This window comes from Anas platyrhynchos, chromosome Z (assembly GCF_047663525.1).
Source record: "Anas platyrhynchos isolate ZD024472 breed Pekin duck chromosome Z, IASCAAS_PekinDuck_T2T, whole genome shotgun sequence".
Lineage (NCBI taxonomy): Eukaryota > Metazoa > Chordata > Aves > Anseriformes > Anatidae > Anas > Anas platyrhynchos.
In genome coordinates this window covers 59466694-59488258 of record NC_092621.1, presented here as the reverse complement: position 1 = coordinate 59488258, position 21565 = coordinate 59466694, and positions in this window count along the sequence as shown.

Sequence of the window (21565 nt, the reverse complement as noted above, 5' to 3'; positions counted from 1 at the left end):
TAACCTGCCTGGTGGATGAAGAAAAGACTGTTGACACAGTCTACCTATAGTTTGACTTCAGCAACATCTCTGACATGGTCTCTCACAGTATTCTTCTGGAGAAACTGGAATCCCATGTCTTGGACAGGTATATATTTTACTGAGTTAAAAGCTGGTTGGACGGCTGGGCCAAGAAAGTAGTGGTGAACAGAGTGAAATCCAGCTGCTGACCTGTCACCAGTGGTGTTCCCCAGGGGTCGGTGTTTGGGTCCATCCTCTTTAATATCTATTGATGACTTGGATGAGGGAATTGAGTACACCTTCAGTAAGTTTGCAGACAACACCAAGTTAGGAGGAATTGTTGATCTGCTGGAGGGTAGGAAGACCATTCAGAGGGACCTGGACAGGTTGGACTGATGGGCAGAAGCCAATAGGATGAGGTTCAAGTCTAACAAGTCTAACGGCCAGGTCCTGCAGTCGGCCCACAACAAACCCATGCAGAACTACAGACTTGGGGCAGAGTGGCTGGAAAGCTGTGCAGAGGAAAAGGATCTGGGAGTGCTGATTGATGCTCACCTGAACACCAGCTGACAGTGTTCCCAGGTGGCTAAGAAGGACAATGACATCCTAACTTGTATCAAGTATGGTGTAGTCAGCAGGACCAGGGAAGTGATCAGCCACCTGTGCTCAGTTCTAGTGAGGCTGCACCTCGAGTATTGTGTTCAGCTTTGGGACCCTAACTACAAGAAAGACATTGAGTCCCTGGAACATGTCTAGGGAATGTCTACAAAGCTGCTGAAGGGCCTGGAACACAAGACTTGTGAGGAGCAGCTGAGGGAACTGGGTTTGTTTAGTCTGGGTAAGAGGAATACTCAGGGGAGACCTTATTGCTCTCTACAACTAACTGAAAGGTAGTCGTGGGGAGCTGGATGTTGGCCTCTTCTCTCAGATAAGTAGTGATAGATTTAGAGGGAATGGCCTCAAGTTGCACCAGAGGAGGTTTAAGTTGTAAGTTAGGAGAAATTTCTTCTCAGCCAGAGTAGTCAGGCTGACTTCCTGGAACAGATTGCCCAGGGAGGTGGCAGAGTCACCGTCCCTGGGGATGTTCAAGGAAAGGAAGAACATGGTGCGTAGGAGCATGGTTTAGTGGGTAACATTGGTAGTAGGGTGATGGCTGGATCAGATGATCCCAAAGGTCTTTCCAACCTTAATGATTCTATGATTCTATAACACTCATTTCTGTTAAATTCAAATTACTTTCAGGTACTCTTAACATAGAAAAGAACATTCTTTGTGATAAGGAAGAACTATGTTCCCTCAGTAACATTTAGTTACTCTGTAGTGGGGAATGAGATCTTTTGAAGGAAAAATAAATAAATAAATAAATAATTTTAAAAGTATTATAATAAAGTCCTAACCAGTTTTCTGATTGATTAACTCATTTTTAAATCAATATCAGTTACTTGAATTAAAATAATTCACTATAATTCATTTTATAAATTCAAAGCTTAATCTGAAAGTAAATTTGTGGTTTTAAAATTCATTTTTTCAAGTCTATCAGCATTTGAACTTTATTACCATTGAATATATTAACCCCGTCTGAATTCTATTACTTACTGAAGGCACAGTGGAAAATACTGAAAATGTACTTTTTAGAAGAAACTGAATTTTCCTCTCTCCATTTTATTTTAACTTACACATTGAAGTTCTTAAAATCTTAATTTTGTTTGATTAACAAATATGTTTAGTATCAGCGTCCAACTCTATACATTATGTTCGCATGACTTATAGCATTTGTATTTCAAGATAAAGTTGGAAACCTAGTCACATCTGCCAGATCTCTAGTCTGCCTCTCAGTTGTAATTAGGCAGTATGGTGTAACAACCACAAAGAGGCCAAGGTTCTTTTAGGATCAGTAACTGCTACTACTTTATTAAGATCATAACTTCAACTCTAACTCTTATTGAGGACAGCCTCCCTTCTTACACTCTACACTCTACAGCAGTACTTTTCCACTTACTATTCATTGGTCAACAACTTTGCCCGGCAACAGCAAACACCCAGCAACTTCCATGTCTTAAGGGCTGGGGAATAAGCAGTCCAGTATAGCAAGGCGCCTCCTGAATCACCTTCCTTTGTTCCATCTAAACTCTTTACATTCCCGATGGACTCATCATTAAGAGCCTGATGTTATCAAAAAACATGGGTCTTGTCAACCCCCATGGCCAAACTACCAAAAACTAGGATTAGGCAAAGACGAAGATAAAAAATTTTTCTTATTTTGTTCTGGAAACAATAATTAACACCTCTTTCTGTGTATGAAAGCGAAGTGAATATCCTCAGCTACTGAAGGTATTTAAATTAGTCTCACTAGACAAGGTTAATAGCTACTTTAAAACTATCCTAATGACTCTTATTGACCATGAACACTGCTCTGTGTTCTGTAATGATTTTTTTGCAAACTAAGGTTTTGGATTCATGAATTCTGTGGAAGCAATGTTTCAGGGTGAGGCTTTAGGAGTTAACTCTGTCTTTCCTATAGTGGGCTACAAGCTCTTCAGAAGGGGTAGAGAGGGAATGTAGGGACAGGGTGTTGCCCTCTGTGTTAGGGAATGGATTGAATGTGAAGAGCTGCATCTGAGAAACAACAATGGACAGGTTGAGAGCTTGTGGGTTAAATTTAAAGACTGAAGCAATAAAGGGCACTTTGTGGTTGGGGTCTACTACAGGTCACCTGATCAAGGGGAGCCTGTGGATGAGGCATTCTTGCTTCAACTACAAGCAGTGCTGTGCTTGCACACTCTCATCCTGATGGGGAACTTCAGTCACCTGGATGTCTGCTGGTAAAACCACACAGCAGGCTGTAAGCGATCCAGGAGATTCCTAGAGTATGTTGAGGATACCTTCCTTGTCCAGGTATTAGACAAACCAACCATTATTGTGCCTGGTGCTCACCAATGCAGAGGAGCTCATTAAAGAGGTCAAGACTGTAGGCAGTCTGGGCCGCAGTGACCAGGCCCTGTTTGAGCCTGTGATCTCAAGGAATATGGCTTGGCAAAAAGCAAAGTCAGGACCCTGACCTTCCAGAGTGAACTTCCAGCTCTTTAAAGATTTAGTCAGTGAGATCTCCAGGAACACTGTCCGTAGGGACAAACAGAGCTGTCAAGGATGATGTTATTAGAACACAACAACTTTCCATCCCCATGTGTAAGAAAGCAAGCAAGGAGGGCAGACAAACAGGATGGCTGAGCAAACTTGCTGGTCAAACTGAGGTGCAAGAAGGAAATGCACAGGCAGTGGAAACAGGGACACGTGGCCTGGGAAGAGTACAGGGATGTTGTCTGGATGTGCAGGGATGGGATCAGAAAAGGCACGGATGGAACTGAGCTTGGCAGGGGATGCAAAGAATAACAGGAAGGGATCCTTTGGATACATTGCTCAGAAAAGAAAGGCCAAGGAGAGTGTACCCCTTCTGATGGAAGAGAAGGGTGAACTAGTGATGACAGACATGATGAAGGCTGAGGTACTCAGCAACTTCTTTGCCTTAGTTTTTACTTCTGGTCAGGCTTCCGAAGTCTTTTGTTTCCCTGAACCCTGAGATGGAGGCTGGGGGAGCAAAGTCCCACTCACTGTAAGCGAAGAGCACATTTGAGACCACCTGACGAAACTAAACACATACAAGTCTATGAAGCCTGATGACATGCATTCAAGGGTCCTGAAGGAATTGGCTGATGTAGTTGCCAAGTCTCTTTCCATAATATTTGAAAAGTCCTGGCAGTCAGGTGATGTTTCTGGTGTCTGGAAAAAGGGAAAAAAAAAAAAAATGTAGAAATGAAGACCCGCAGAACTACAGATCAGTAAGCCTCACCTTTGTGCCTAGCCAGATTACAGAACAGATCCTCCTGGAGGCAATGTTGAGGCACGTGCAGGTCAAGGTGATCTGAGAGAGCCATCATGGCTTCACCAAGGGCAAATTTTGCCTGACCAACCTGGTGATCTTCTACAATGGAGAGACTGCGCTAGTTGACAAAGGCAGACCGACCAATGTAATCTACCTGGAATTCTGCAAGGCTTTTGACGTGGTCCCACATGACATCCTGGTCTCCAACTTCTAGAGAGATGGGTTTAATGGATGAAACTATTCAGTGGATAAAGAGTTGGCTTGAAGGTCACACCTAGAGAGTGGGGGTCAATGGATCTATGTCCAAGTGGAGGCTGATGACAAGTGATGTACTGCAGGGGTCTGTCCTGGGACAAGAACTGTGTGATATTTTCATTAATGAAACAGACAGTGGGATTGAGTGCACCCTCAGCAAATTTGCAGATGATGTCAAACTGAGTGATGCGGTTGATATGGTAGAAGGAAGGAATGCTATCCAAAGGGACCTGGAAAATCTTGAGAATTGGGCCCATGTGAACCTAATGAGGTTCAACAAGTCCATGTGCAAGGTGATGCACCTGGACCAGGGTAATCCCAGACATGAGTACAGACTGGGAGAAGAACTCAATGAGGGCAGCCCTGCAGAGAAGCACTTGGGGGTTTTGACCACTGAAAAGCTAGACATGAGTCATCAGAGAGCGCTTGAAGCCCAGAAAAGCAACTGCATCCTGGGCCGCATCAAAGGAGGAGTGACTGGCAGGTCAAGAATGGTGATTGTCCCCCTTTGTTCCCCCTCTAATCTAATAGAGGAGAGATTTAGATTAGGTGTTAGAAGGTAATTCTTCACTCAGAGGGTGGTGAGGCACTGGAACAAGTTGCCCAGAAAGATTGTGGATGTCTCTTGCCAGGAGGTGTTCAGTGCCAGGTTGGATGAGGCCCTGGGCAACCTGATGTAGTGAGTGGCATCTCTAACTCTGGAAGGAGGGTTGGAACCAAATGATCCTTGAGGTTTTTTCCAGTCCAGGCTGTTCTCTGATTCTATTATTCTTGCACCATTACATAATACACCACCACCACATTCATGTTGAATCTAGGGGATCAAATAACAATTCGTGTCCTTTCAACAACACATGATTTAAAACTGCAAACCATTATGGTTGAATGGTTTAAAATGAAACAACCAAAATGGAAACATTTTCTTAGGAGATTTGACTACTTAAATGGGAAAAAAATAATTATACAAAAATAATAAAAAAGAAATGAAATAAAAAGCACATCAAGTAAAATGAAAAAGCAGTAATCTGAAAGTAAAGGAAGACTCTGCATTGGAGTGCTTCACTTGCTTGTTCTTTAAGAATCTTCCATGAATGCAATTAAGATAACTGGGGTCATTATCTTCAAATAAAACTGAGACCAGTTTGTATCCCCAGAAACCATGACTTCTTGTAAAAACACGTATTAGTCTGCCTTTTTCTTAAATGTTATTTGACAATTCCACATGGCAGGGTGAGCCATCTGGTCAGATCATTATTGGAAAAACATTATTGGAAAAAACATTCAGAGTACTCTCAGGGAAGTACCCCAGGATATGATTTCAGTGCAAGAGGGAAAAAAAAAAAAAATCACACTCTTTTATGAAACCCTAAATCTCTGAAATTGTTATTGTCTGGTAGCAATGCTGTTCAGCACACTGAGCATCAACCCCCCCTCTTCTGCCCCGCCTTTCCCCCCAAAATAGTACCAAACCCTCCCCAACCCCATCAGAGCTCAGCTCATTAGCTGGCCAGTAAAATCTAAGGAATAGATAAGGAAAAAGAAGGAAAGACAAACAGAAGTGTTGCTTTTGGTGGCAGTCAGGAACTGGGATTGGCTTATGTGTGATGAGAAGTTAACCTTTTCACTTAAATAAGTGAAATTCCATAAGCAAATAAAATCTTTATTACTTTGGCTTTTTTGTTTTGTATCATTTACTGAAAAAAATACAGAAAAAAAAAAAAAAAAGAAAAAAACCTCAATATCATAGTTTGCCAATAGGAAGAGATATAGGCGACATTGATAACCAGCTGAATATGAGCCAGCAGTGTGTCAGGTGGCCAAGAAGGCCAAGAGCATCCAAGCTTGTACCAGAAATAGTGTGGCCAATACGGAAGTAATTGTCCCCCTATACTCATTTCTGGTGAGGCTACACGTTGAATACTGCGTTCAGTTTTGAACACTTTAGTACAAGAACAACATGAAGATGCTAGTGTGTGTCCAAAGATTGTCAATGAAGCTGGTGAAGGGTCTAGAAAACAAGACTTATGAGGAGCAGATGGAGGAACTGGGATTGTTTAGCCTAGAGGAAATAAAGTTCATTTTGCTCTCTACATCTAACTGAGAGGCAGTTGTAGAGGGATTGGAATTGTCCTCCTCATAAGCAACAAGCAATAGAAGAAGAGGAAATAGCCTCAAGTAACTCCAGGGGAGGTTTAGGTAGGACATCAGGAAAAAATTTCTTCACTAAAAGGGTTGTGAAACATTGGAACAGATTTCCCAGGGAAATAGTTAAGTTACCTGGAGGTATTTAAAACAGTAGATATGCTGCTTAGGAACATGGTTTAGTAATAGACATGGAAGCCTTTAAATTAAAAATAATAATAATAATAATAAAAAAAATAGAACAGTGAAGTTCTATTACAAATACAGCATATTGATCTTACCTGAAGCCAGTATATGTGTACAGGGAGTGACGGGACAGAACTCTGTTTTAACTAGCAAAAATATTATATAGATCAGAAAATCAATTCATATATAGGAACTGCTAATAAAAGAAACAACAGCATAGAACTTCAGTAGATTATGGAATAAAAGTAGACATTGAAATAGAATTAATTTGTATGTAACTTACTAAAGGTAATTGAAATATTCTTACATGTTGTAAGAGTACATGTGGCAGACATCTACTATTATAATTATATATTAATCAATAAAATAAATATGCACAAAATAACTTATCAACAATTTGTTGTCATAGGAAAGAAACTCAACAGAAGACAGGTCAGTTTAAAGTAAACATAAAAGTTCCATTTGATCTGAGCCTCCATATTTTTTTTCCATTATGTACTATCTTTACCCTCCCTTTCTGGACAGCTCCTTAGGCTTTGACTAGCCATGTAAGAACTCTTCAGAAAGTATGAGTTTCCTTCCTACAACACAGTCTGAGAATGAATGCTAACAGAGGGCAAGAAGGTTCTTTCATACCTACTTCTAGTCTCATATGATGTTTACTTTTTTTATTATTGCACACCTTGAATATTTAAAATGTAACCCATACACAACTCACTTGTGGGGAAATGCTTACGGCAGTATTTTGAAGCAACCCATTCAGTTATCTCAAAAAAGTTATTAAAAAACTATTCAATGTAGGCAGTCTGCATATGTTGCACATTATAATGTCAAATATCAACTAAATATATCAACTTTCTCACATCTCCTTTCACTCCAAAGTCACAATTAAACTGACAGGCTGAGTCAAAGACTATTAAAAAAAAAAAAAAAAAAAAAAGAAAAAGTCTCAGTAATTAATATGCCATGCTTTTTCTCATTACTACACTGTACTAACTAATACAATTATGCACAAGTGACCTAAAGTAGTATTAGGTATTTCCTAACACTGTAACACTGTCTGCAACACTCATGTTAGTTACAGTGAATTGTTTTTATAAAGTCTTAAACACGACAGCATTGATTTTCTTATGCTTCTATTTCAACAGTCAGACAGTCACTTATCTTATGAATCAGTATTCAAGTTCAGAGTACCAGTACCCTGAAACATAAAATTAGAATTTCTTGAGGATTGCACAAACTGGTAGAAATCACTTCATGTTTGTGGAATGAACTGCGTAAAACAACGGAAGGCAATGCATTTTTTAAATCCACTTTTGCTCCACGTAAAAGCTTCACATTCATATGATTTTACAGGTTTACAATTATTATTAAAATAAAAAAAAAGTGGGGGGAATAGGACAAAATGTCAACCATTGCTTTTCACTTATATTTTAAATGATGAAATAGATAATATCTCTCACTTTAAAACAAAACAAAAGTAACTAAATTTGGAGAGGTTATCTTTAAAATCCAATATCAAAGCATCAAATTAAACTAGTTATCTTGCATAGGTGACAGTTATTTTAATATTAAAGCAAAAATAAGTTGGGTCATTTTTGTGATTCAGTCTTTTATCTAAAAAAACAAATAAAATATTATTTATGAACAAGAAACAATTTTAAAGAAAGATGTAACATTCTAGAAAATAGAAAAAAATATATAATTTATTTTTAAGAAGGTGTATATATGCTTTGACGTGAAAAATACACCGATCCTTTCTATATGTGTCTGCCCCTTGTGAACTTCACTATAAGGTGTAATTAACACATGGAATAGCTTCCAGCCAGTAAAACAGTTCTAAACCAGAAACACATTTCTAGTGATACAGTATTTCTAAAGGCTACATTATAAGCAAGTGTTCCTTGTATAGTATGAAATGTTTCTTCACTTTCACAGTCTTCTGAAAATTATAATTTTACATATCTGTTCCTTAGAAAGTCTGAGGAATAGTAGTAGATTATTGGTAGTACAGGAAATGAGACTATTAGAAATAGATATCATGCCTATAGATATCATGCCACCAACAGTAAATTGGTATTCTATCAACTCTGTCCTTATCAAGCTCTTCTGATCACACTGCAACTGGGCTGGCCAGTCCCATCCATCTTCCATCTCTCCATATCTGAGAGTTTCACAAAGGTAATATGCTTTCATTTTGCACTTGCCAAAGTTCAGCATATTAAATGCACCTAAAGGAACTATAGAGTGTTTAAGTCTTAAAGACAGTCAAAACAACAATAAAATATGCAGAACCTGTATCATTTTCTGTAGTAGAAGTGCCATGAGTGTATTAGAGTATGTACCTAGTTCTGCCAACACCAATTTTACATATTGCTCATAGAACTGAATACCTGAAAAGAACCTTTAGTAAGTGACAAAGGATGTAAATTGATTTTTAAAAATGTGCATATAAACATTTGTAAGTACTGTTATACAAACCAACAAGAAACTAGATCTTAAATCCTGTTACTCAATTTCTTTTGTAATTAAAAACCATTTTCACATTTTTTTTCTTGATGAGAGAGATTTCTGTCAGATATCTTCGTGTGTTTTTTATCAAACTCACCATTAAGAAGAGTAGAGTGATATAATTGTGTTACCATCAATCAAACCATTTACATGCTTCACATAACACTGGTAGTCCACAGTTCTATGAACTAGAAAAGAAAGCCATAAAAATAAATCCTAGAAGTACAGTAAGAGATACTTATCAAATGTTAAATGCCATGTCTATGTAGTATTTAAAAAAAAAAAAAAAACTTTTTTTTTTTTCAGATAATTTTGTGCATTTATCCCGACATCAAAGTATAGCGGCATCAGGATTTCCTTTTGAATTGTAAACTTCTGAAAAAATGAAAAAATGACATCTTTTCTTCTGGTACTTTTGTCCTTTCTTAGATATATCTGAAAAGTATAGAAACAAACAAACAAACAAAAAAATCACATTCAGTAAAGCATTTCAGAATAGGTTATTTTTAAATTTAGGAACAGATAATTGTTGGTTATTCACAGAATCAACATAAAATAGATTGTGGTGGAAGGGACACTAAAGGGGTCACAGAATCACAGAATGATTGAGGTTGGAAGGGACCTCTGAAGATCATCTAGTTCAAGCCCCCTGCCAAGCAGGATCACCTACAGCACATTGTGCAGGGTGGCATCCAGGCAGTTTTTGGAAACCTGTTCCAGTGCTCAGGCATCATCACAGTAAAGCGCCCCCTCATAAGCAGTCGGAACTTCCTGTGCTTCAGTTTGTGCCCATTGTTTCTCATCCTGTTGTTGGACACAAATGAAAAGAGAAGGTCTCCCGGTCCCTCTCTGCAGAGCTGCTCTCCAGTGGGTCAGCCCCCAGCCCGTACTGGTGCTTGGGGTTATTCCTCCCTAGATGCAGAACACTGCATTTACCTTTGTTTAACTTCATGAGATTTCTCTCAGCCCAGCTCTCCAGCCTGTCAAAGTCCCTCTGAATGGCAGCACAGCCCTCTGGGGTATCAGCCATTCCTCCCAGCTTTGTGTCAACGGCAAACTTGCTGACACTGCACTCAGTTTCATCGTCCAGATCACTGATGAATAAGTTGAACCCTCTGAGATCTGCCATCCAGAAATTATTAATACACCTCACTATACACTCATGCAGCCAGCACTTCCATGTTATTGGAGACAGTGACTGGCGGCTAGCAAATGTGACGCCCATCTACAAGAAGGGCTGGAGGACTGACCCGGGAAACTACAGGCCTGTCAGTTTGACCTCAGTACCAGGGAAGCTCATGGAGCAGATCCTCTTGAGAGTCATCACACAGCACTTGAAGGGCAAGCAGGCGATCAGGCCCAGTCAGCATGGGTTTATGGAAGGCAGGTCCTGCTTGACGAACCTGATCTACTTCTATGACAAAGTGACGCGCTGGGTGGATGAGGGAAAGGCTGTGGATGTGGTCTACCTTGACTTCAGCAAGGCTTTTGACACCGTCTCCCACAGCATTCTCCTCAAGAAACTGGCTGCTCTTGGCTTGGACTTCGTTGGGTTAGAAACTGGCTGGATATCTGGGCCCAAAGAGTCGTGGTAAATGGAGTCAAATCCAGTTGGAGGCTGGTCACTAGTGGCATTCCCCGGGGCTCAGTACTGGGGCCAGTTCTCTTTAGTATCTTTATCGATGATCTGCATGAAGGGATCAAACGAACCCTCAGTAAGTTCACAGATGACACCAAGTTAAGTGCATGTGTTGATCTGCTTGAGGGTAGGAAGGCTCTGCAGAATGATCTGGATCTGGATATGAAGTTCAACAAGGCCAAGTGCCAGGTCCTGCACCTGGGGCGCAATAACCCCAAGCAGAGCTACAGGCTGGGAGATGAGTGGTTGGAGAGCTGCCAGGCAGAGAAGGACCTGGGAGTGATGGTTGATAGTTGGCTGAATATGAACCAGCAGTGTGCTCAAGTGGCCAAGAAGGCCAACAGCATCCTGGCTTGCGTAAGAAGCGGTGTGGCCAGCAGGGCTAGGGAGGTGATCGTCCCCCTGTACTCGGCTCTGGTGAGGCCGCACCTCGAGTACTGTGTTCAGTTTTGGGCCCGTCGCTACAAGAAGGACATCGAGGTGCTTGAGCAAGTCCAGAGAAGGGCGACGAAGCTGGTGAGGGGCCTGGAGAACAAGTCCTGTGAGGAGCGGCTGAGGGAGCTGGGTTTGTTCAGCCTGGAGAAGAGGAGGCTCAGGGGCGACCTTATTGCTCTCTACAGGTACCTTAAAGGAGGCTGTAGTGAGGTGGGGGTTGGTCTGTTCTCCCACGTGCCTGGTGACAGGACAAGGGGGAATGGGCTTAAGTTGCGCCAGGGTAGTTTTAGGTTAGATGTTAGGAAGAACTTCTTTACTGAAAGGGTTGTTAGACATTGGAACAGGCTGCCCATGGAAGTGGTGGAGTCACCATCCCTGGAAGTCTTTAAAAGAAGTTTAGATGTAGAGCTTAGGGATATGGTTTAGTGGGGACTATTAGTGTTAGGTCAGAGGTTGGACTTGATGATGTTGAGGTCTCTTCCAACCTAGAAATTCTGTGATTCTGTGATTACAGAAGGCTGCCAGATTGGTTAAGTATGATTTTCTCTTTGTGAATCTATACTGACTATTCCTGATCACCTTCTTATCCTCCACCTACTTGGAGATGACCTCCCGGATGAGCTGTTCCACCACCTTTCCAGGGATGGAGGTAAGGGTGACTGGCCTATAGTTGCTTACTTTTGGGTCCTCCTTTTTGCCCTTTTTAAAGACTGGTATGACATTAACTTTTTTCCAGTCCTCAGGCACCTCTCCTGTTCTCCACTACCTTTCAAAAATGATGGAGAGGAGAGGAGAGGAGAGGAGAGGAGAGGAGAGGAGAGGAGAGGAGAGGAGAGGAGAGGAGAGGAGAGGAGAGGAGAGGAGAGGAGAGGAGAGGAGAGGAGAGGAGAGGAGAGGAGAGGAGAGGAGAGGAGAGGAGAGGAGAGGAGAGGAGAGGAGAGGAGAGGAGAGGAGAGGAGAGGAGAGGAGAGGAGAGGAGAGGAGAGGAGAGGAGAGGAGAGGAGAGGAGAGGAGAGGAGAGGAAACCAAATCCAACTTCCTGACTGTTTCAGGTCTAAGAATATGTTAAACTATATTATCTATTCCATTCCATTCCATTCCATTCCATTCCATTCCAAATAACCAGTCTCAATCTATAGACGATAAATCTAGATTGCCTTTATATACTGAAAAGAGCAACAAGGGAAGGGAGCATAAAATCTAAACACCATAAGGAAAAGAATGTGAGACAGTGAAAGCACAACCAACAAAGGTCCCATCAGCTCAGTTATAGCCTATTATGTTAACATACATTTAGTAACATAGATTTTTTCTCTTACAATTAATCAGTCTAGCACTGACCAGAATATCAAGCAGACTTGTTCAATCTCAAGATGGTTCACCTTTGGTATTATTGGATGTCAATATACTAAAGGTATACTACAGCTAGCACAGAAAATTTCTGCAGTGTGCCTCAGCTGTAGTATGGGTGTTGTGGAAAAGTAACAGCCTTATTAAAACCATTCAAAAAGTATTTTAAATTGCAATGATGATACTATTATAAGGGTTACCCTTTCCAGAAAACAGATTCAACAAATATTTTTGATTTTATTTAATTACTTGGAAATTACAGTCAACATATAAATAAATAAAGGATTGAATTATTTAATTTCTGCTAATACAGCAAAACCAAGTAATGTTAGTCTCTGTATTAACAAGTGCTAATTACAGATTAATCAACTTGCTCATGTCAGACCACGTGAGTGTTTTTTTCTGTCACTGCAAATCACAGAATCACAGAATCACAGAATCTCTAGGTTGGAAGAGACCTCAAGATCATCGAGTCCAACCTCTAACCTAACACTAACAGTACCCACTAAACCATATCCCTAAGTTCTACATCTAAACGTCTTTTGAAGACTTCCAGGGATGGTGACTCCACCACCTCCCTGGGCAGCCCGTTCCAGTGCCTAACAACCCTTTCAGTAAAGAAATTCTTCCTAACATCTAACCTAAAACTCCCCTGGCGTAACTTTAGCCCATTCCCCCTCGTCCTGTCACCAGGCACATGGGAGAACAGACCAACCCCCACCTCTCTACAGCCTCCTTTAAGGTACCTGTAGAGAGCTTTAAGGTCACCCCTGAGCCTCCTCTTCTCTAGGCTGAACAAACCCAGCTCCTTCAGCCACTCCTCATAGGACTTGCTCTCCAGGCCCCTCACCAGCTTCGTCGCCCTTCTCTGGACTTGCTCAAGCACCTCGATGTCCTTCTTGTAGCGACGGGCCCAAAACTGAACACAGTACTCGAGGTGCGGCATCACCAGAGCCGAGTACAGGGGGACGATCACCTCCATAGCCCTGCTGGTCACAGTGTTTCTGATACAAGCCAGGATGCTGTTGGCCTTCTTGGCCACCTGAGCACACTGCTGGTTCATATTCAGCCCACTGTCCACCATCACTCCCAGGTCCTTCTCTGCCTGGCAGCTCTCCAACCATTCCTCTCCCAGCCTGTAGTTCTGCTTGGGGTTATTGCGCCCCAGGTGCAGGACCCGGCACTTGGCCTTGTTAAACTTCATACAGTTGACCTCAGCCCATCGGTGCAGCCTATCCAGATCCTCCTGCAGAGCCTTCCTACCCTCAAGCAGATTGACACACGCGCCTAGATTGGTGTCATCTGCAAACTTACTGAGGGTAATGTCCTCATCCAGATCATTGATGAAGATGTTAAAGAGGACCGGCCCCAGCACCGAGCCCTGGGGGACTCCACTAGTGACTGGTCTCCAACTGGATTAGGCTCCATTTACCACGACTCTTTGGGCCCAGATATCCAGCCAGTTTCTAACCCAACGAAGTCCAAGCCAAGAGCAGCCAGTTTCTTGAGGAGAATGCTGTGGGAGACAATGTCAAAAGCCTTGCTGAAGTCAAGGTAGACCACATCCACAGCCTTTCCCTCATCCACCCAGCGCGTCACTTTGTCGTAGAAGGAGATCAGGTTCGTCAAGCAGGACCTGCCTTCCATAAACCCATGCTGACTGGGCCTGATCGCCTGCTTGCCCTGCAAGTGCCGCATGATGACTCGCAAGAGGATCTGCTCCATGAGCTTCCCTGGTACTGAGGTCAAACTGACAGGCCTGTAGTTCCCCGGGTCTGCCCTCCGGCCCTTCTTGTAGATGGGCGTCACATTCGCTAGCCGCCAGTCAGCTGGGACCTCCCCCGATAGCCAGGACTGCTGATAAATGATGGATAGGGGCTTGGCCAGCTCCTCTGCCAGTTCTCTCAGTACCCTTGGGTGGATCCCATCTGACCCCATCGACTTGCGCACATCCAAGTGCCGTAGCAGGTCACCAACCAGTTCTTTGTGGATAGTGAGGGCCACATCCTGCTCCCCGTCCCCTTCCACCAGTTCTGGGTACTGGGTATCCAGAGAGCAACCGGTTTTGCCGCTAAAGACTGAGGCAAAGAAGGCATTAAGCACCTCTGCCTTTTCCTCATCTCTTGTAACTAAGTTTCCCCCCGCATCCAGTAAAGGATGGAGATTCTCCCTAGTCCTCCTTTTTGTGTTGATGTATTTATAAAAGCGTTTTTTGTTATCTTTAACAGCAGTAGCCAGATTGAGCTCCAGATGAGCTTTGGCCTTCCTAATCTTGTCCCTGCACAGCCTCGCTGCATCCTTATAGTCCTCCTTAGTGGCCTGCCCAATTTTCCAAAGATTATAAACCCTCTTTTTTCTCCTAAGCTCAAGCCACAATTCTCTGTTGATCCAGGCTGGTCTTCTTCCCCGCTGGCTCATCTTTGGGCGCATGGGAATAGACCGCTCCTGTGCCATTAGGATTTGCCTCTTGAAGAGCGCCCAGCCTTTCTGGACCCCTCTGCCCTTCAGAACCGCCTCCCATGGGACTCCACCAACTAGTGTCCTGAGCAGCCCAAAGTCAGCCCTCCGAAAGTCCAATACAGTGGTTTTACTGGTTCCCTTCCTGGCCCCGCCAAGAATAGTGAACTCCACCATTTCGTGGTCACTCTGCCCAAGACTGTTCCCGACAATCACATCCTCCACCAGTCCTTCTCTGTTTGTGAAGAGAAGGTCTAGCAGGGCACCACCCCTGGTAGGTTCACTAACCAGCTGCGTCGGGAAGCTATCTTCCACTTTCTCCAGAAACCTCCTAGACTGCTTCCTCTGGGCTGTGTTGTGCTTCCAGGATATGTCAGGGAAGTTGAAGTCCCCCACAAGTACAAGCGCTGACGATTTTGCAACTTCTGTCAGCTGCCTGTAGAATTCCTCATCCGTCTCCTCATCCTGGTTCGGCGGTCTATAGCAGACCCCGATCAGGATGCTAGCCTTGTTGTCCCTGCCGATCCTAACCCAAAGGGACTCGATCTTGTCATTCCTAGCCTTGAGTTCTACAACATCGAAAGACTCTCTAATATAGAGAGCCACACCACCACCCCTTATGTGCTGCCTGTCCCTTCTGAAGAGCCTATAGCCAGGCATCGCAGCACTCCAGTCATGAGACTGGTCCCACCACGTTTCCGTGATGGCAACCAAGTCGTAGCCTGCCCGCTGCACGATGGCTTCCAGCTCCTCCTGTTTGTTACACATGCTGCGTGCATTGGTGTAGATGCACTTCAGCTGGGCCTTTACCTTATCCTCCGGCCTTGCCATTGCTCCCCCTGGCACAGCCCCAACAGTCCTTGCTTCAGCCCCATCCCCCTTCTTACCTAGTTTAAAGCCCTATCAATGAGCCCCGCCAGCTCCTGGCCCAGGATCCTGACATGACAATGACTGTTAATTTAATCACATTACTTTTAAGTCAAGCACATTGATTGCAATGAAGTATCATATATGCTGAGTTGCAGTCACAGTTGGCACTATAGAAAAGCAAGGGTTTAAAACAAGAGGGGAAAAAAAAAAAAAAAAAAAAAAAGCTAAAAGATAGGAAAGAGAAAGAAAAGGTCTAAAATCTCCAGTATGAAAACTGAGCAGCTAAAAACAGTGTCTTGGCAAAAAGTAAATGATCTGATATAAAACAACATATGGCAGAAATTAAAAAAAATCTCTGGCACATAGGAAAATTTAAAACACAGGCTATCAAAAAATGCAGATCCAGCAAAATCAAACACAAGAGGAAAACAGAAGTGTGACCAAGGGAAAGCAAGTTTAGCCTCCATATATACAAAGTTAAAAGCTCTGGAACAAAATGAAATGCAGTGAAATGATCCTCCTCTCTCTCAGTCTCTCACACTCTCTGCCTTGAAGGTATGTATCAAAAACCCATACAGAAAATAATGGAAAAATATGTAACCACACAGAGATTTATTTTATTTATTTATTTTGAATTCACATACTACAAAAAGAAGGAGGGAAAAGGAAAGAAAGACTCTGGTCCCAGACTTCAAGTTGCCTCAGGTAATTTTTTAAATATGGTTTATGTTATTTTTAGGAAAAATATAAGTTTGAAGCAAATCTGGCATAAGGTAGGCTTTTGGCAAAATGCTATAAATAATGAATTACCCCCTTCTCCATCTCAGTTTCACTCCCCACCCATCTGTGCACCAAACGTAAACAAGTTTGTTTTATTTGGAAGCCCTTAAAAGGATATAGAATCGTGCTTTCTGCTGAACGGAGTCAGCAAACCCTTTAAATACAAATTGATTTTGAATAGGTTTGCAAGAAAGAATAATGGTTAATTAAGTAGTCATCTCTGAGGCTATTTAGTTTTCCTTTCTTCTGATCATCTTGTTTGCTATCTAGAAGCCAACAGACAGCAATGAAAATCATAAAAATTTAGCATCATATACCCATGGTGAGAAACTATACTTAGGAGATCGGCTATTGCATTTTAATTTGGCCTTAGCTTTCAGATGAACCACAAACAGAACTCTGCAGAAATTCACTGAAAAAGGCAGACAACCTGACTGTTTTATGAGATTCTTAGGAGATAATCTTAAGAATTGCCTAAGGGTAAAGAATTTACCCCTTAACAAACTAAAGCGTGCACCTAGAATATTAGCTAATAAATAAAATCAACATTCCTAAAGTCCAATGACCAGGTATAATTTAAACAATCTTTGATCTTTCTTGTTTTGAAAGTAAGGGTAAGAAACTCTAACCTCTATAACATTTACTGGGGCTGTAATGGGACTGTTTCAGCCAGGCTCTGTAAATAGGCTCTATCTTCTTCATAGCATCTGCTGAAAAAGCAGTAAATTCTTCAGGCACTCACAAGGTTATTCTCCTTGGAGATTTGCCTTGTACAGTAAGTAGTCGTTAGTATTCAGACTAAATAATTCTATAGAACAGAATTCCTTGCATTTGTCCTCATATTGTCTCTCCTTATATTAATAGACAGAGAAAGTGAAATTAAACTTTAAATAGGGAAAGAAGTTACCGCATAAGATGCGCTGTATTCAGAACTGAGTCCACCACCATTGACAAATAACCACTACGAAGCCAGAAAATGGTCTTGCTACTAATTATGTAACAGATACAGCTAAAATATTAGCAGTATCATTGTATGCATTATATTATACAAGATAATGGTTATCCATGTCTAAAAGAATTAGAAATTGACTTTTTTTTTTTTTTTCTCATGATATATTTTGCATTCTGCAGTCAAATAAAAGAACAACAAAAAAAAATGTAAATGCAAAAGTTTCTGATCTAGAAGTCTTGTGTTTTTATTGTAAACTGCAAAATATTTCTGTTCTCAATCTGTTCTCAAATAACCCATTCAAAAATTGCACATTAAACTTTACATCTCTTTTCCAGGTTTCACTGGGCAACATGTTTTGTCAGGATGGAGTAGAAAAATGTAGGTTATTCTGAGAACTTTGGGGAAACATTTGATGGATAATCATACTCTAGCAAACATACTTCCTTCAAGCTCATAAGATAACTGTTATTTGCCTTTTGGGGACACTTGATAAGGTGTAAGTGTAAATTGCTGCACTGAGCCACCATAAAACCCTGCCTGCTCACCCCCATCCCCCTGGAAGAGTAAGGTTAGAAATAGAAATGGAAAAAACATCAAGAGTAATAGAAAACAGTCTTAGTCATAAAGGATAACTTTGATTTTAAAAGTACATGACTGTGAAAAGTCACCCTTGCCTTTAATTATTCAATTAATTAAACATACAATCAAAATTTATAAAGTGGCTGATCTGTTGCTAAAGTGAATTTACTCAGTAAGCAATTTCCCAGTGTCTTCACAACCTAAGTATTCTTACTCTTATCACAAATACAATCAGTCAAATATGAAAACCATCACTTCTACTGACTAGTACAGTATTATTTTTAAACAAATTTCTCAAGATTTTCTGTATGTGAAAACAAGTACTTACCTATACAAATAAGAATTTCTAAAGCTGAATGTATATATTTTATACTGATTACTATTACCTCATTGGTGAGCTAAATGCCAGAAGGTTAACATTTTGTTAGAATGTATTGGAGCTATGTTCAAAATACTTAAAGGGGATTTCCAGCATACGCACATCATAAAAAAAAAAAAAAAAAAAAAAAAAAAAAAAAAAAAGTTCCCCTTTTTTTTAGAAAAGAAATAATCAAAGCATCAAAAATTGATTTTTTGTATTTTGAGAAAATGGTTTATGAGAAATATATCTTCTAAATTCTGAAATAAAACTTTAAATTCCATTGTTCAAATCTACACTTGAAATGAAAGTTTAGGAATATGTTAAACAATGTTAGTGGCAATCTCCATTTCAGTGGCTGAGTATGTTTTGACTACTCATGTCTAGCATATCGGTGTGATGTATAACAATATGGCTGTGTATATTAGAAGAAGAAGGAACAATAACAACAACAACAACAACATTTACCATTAGGATTATGGCAAACTGCACTGGAATTTTTAGTCAGGGAATTCAATGTGCATTAAATATATTTAAAAACGTACTAGAAAAAAAAAAAAGTATCTAAAAAGTATCTAGAACAAAGATGCGGAGTGACTTTTTACCATATTATGTAGTGATAAGACAAGAAGTAATGTTTTCAAACTAAAAGAGGGTAGATTTAATTTAGATGTAAAGGAGAAAACATTTCATCTTCATGTGGTGAGGTACTTGAACAAGTTACCCAGTGCAGTGTTGGATGTCTCCTCCCTGGAAGTGTTCAAAGCCAGGTTGGATGGGACCCTGAGCAACCTGATCCAGGAGAAGTTGTCCCTGCCTATGGCCAGACGGTTGGAATTAGATGACCTTTGAGGTCCTTTCCAATGCAAACCATTCTATGATTCTATGAACCATATTTATCCCAATAATTTTTGTTAACTGTTGGCTAAGTCACTTACCTGCAGGTATGGCCTTAGAAATTAAATATTTGATCTGACAGTTATGGTTTTTATTTTTGTTGTTGTTGCTTTAGTTTTCAAGTTAATAACTTAAAATGCCATTTAAACATAGATAAAGTAGCATCTTACATTTACTGGCATTGTAGTTAATTGTTTTTCTTAGAAAGCACTTGGTAACTATCTACTAGTCAGTTTCCCAGTTTAACTACCTTCCACAGTAACTGCAAAAAATTTTCTTTCATATGAAGATGGTTTACACAGGTTAGTGGGGAATGAGGAATGGGGGATGTCATTTTGCACATTTTGCCAAATAATTACATTGAAGATTCTTTAAACTGAATTGAATTACTTATCCTAATATGAGAGGTTTAATGCAAACATATTGCTTATAGTGTTGAAAGATGTTAAATACTTTTCTGGTAACCAAGACAGGTTTTAAAGCTCCTAAATAAAATTCTGTCATTCTAAAACTAATATACCATAAACATAAATTATTCCCAGTAAAATATTACCAATTCAGACAGAAAACTTCCTTTGAAATTAAAACAGAATAGAGACAAACAGATATATTCCAGTGAGTCAGAATGAACAATCCATTTTCCTAATGAGTGAAGAGGGATTTTTATCATTCTGTTTACTTTTCTAGTGAGATCTCTGAAGTTTCTGTGTTGCTTAGCTTGTTCTATCCTGCTCACATTTTGTTGTTGTTGTTGTTGTTGTTGTTGTTGTTTTTTTTTGTGTGTGTGTCTGTGTCTGTGTCTGTGTGTGTGAACATTCAAGCTGCCTTTCCAAGGTTCTTCCTGATTCTTTTGCCCCTTTCAGACCTCTACACTTACTAAGTGTAACTTCCCATTGATCTCATTTTTTCTAATCCCAAGTTCAATAACTTCATGTTTCATTAGGTTCTTTTCTTTTGCATGTCTCTTTTTTTCTGGTAATGAGTAAACATTTCATATGTATAGAAAGCTATATTTGTTGGTGTAATGCCAAGCAATTGAATTGTTTCTTTTTGATAAAGCAATTCTCACATTTTATGAACCCTGTCCTGCCAGGCATATCCTTGAACTCAGGTTTATCCTGCTGCTGCACAAAATGTGCAATATAGAGTAGAAAGAACAGGGGCTGACAAATCATCTGGCCAGCAGAGGGTTGGATTTCTCATGGTTGTGGCTTTCTACTGAAGGAGAAGGAACCTGTCACTTCCTGTCATGCATGTAGGTTGTCCTTTATGCCATGTTTTGCAAGCGTTTTACAGGATGACAACATACCTTAGAGCAAGAAGACAAAATGAGCAGACAATTAGTTTGAACAGTGGGAAACCATAGTAAATCTGTTGTTTTGATCCCTTGGGTGCTGGCATGCATCTGCACTAGTTTCTAGCATTCTACTAGGTGTTAGCATTCCATGCTGGTGCAGAGTCCTTTTGCAGAATAAATTTCTGCAAAGCCTCAGAACCTGAAGAGACCATGGAATGAAGTCCTGCAGGAGTGTTTACTCCTTAGAAGCCCAAGTCTGTTTCTAATTTGATAGTTTTTAGGCAACAATGCTGTCTGTGTTTGAACTTTTCTGAGTACCTGGATCCAGACAATCAGCTGCTCAGGGACTTACTCAGATCATGTGTCTATGTGGAGAAAAGCAATAAACTGGCAGCAGTATTTATTCATGATACATTTTGAAGAGTGTCCAAAGAGACAAAACCTCTGAAAAATTCCCCCACAGGAAAAATTTCCTGGACTGTATTTTGATGGCTGTTCACGTTAGGTCATTTTAGGTCAAGGAGATCCAAACTGAAATTCACAGAAATGACAGAGGAAAATTAACAGTAGACAAAGGGAAATTGCTGGACACTTAATAAATCTAAATCCTAGAACTCATTATATTTAAAAGCAAAAGGAAATTGAGGAAAATGAGAGGGCATGTGAGCTATATAAATCAAGAAGATTAGTGCTACTGTAACCAGTAGATTAACCACAAGTTTTAAATGATTGAAAAATTGGTAAGTATATTGAAAATGAAAGGAAGATTGTGCAAGAGAAGAGGAAATGTACTAGGACTTTACTGGATCATCTGAAATATAAATCAGAGAAGACTGTAAGCCCATTAAGGAAAAAAAAAGAACTTGCTAACAAAGAATGTGTGCACCCCTTAGAAATACATGTAATGGTTTATTTATTTCAGTGTGAGTCAAAGAGATGATAAGGGCTAGCAAACTAGAAAGTCAACATTTTTGTCT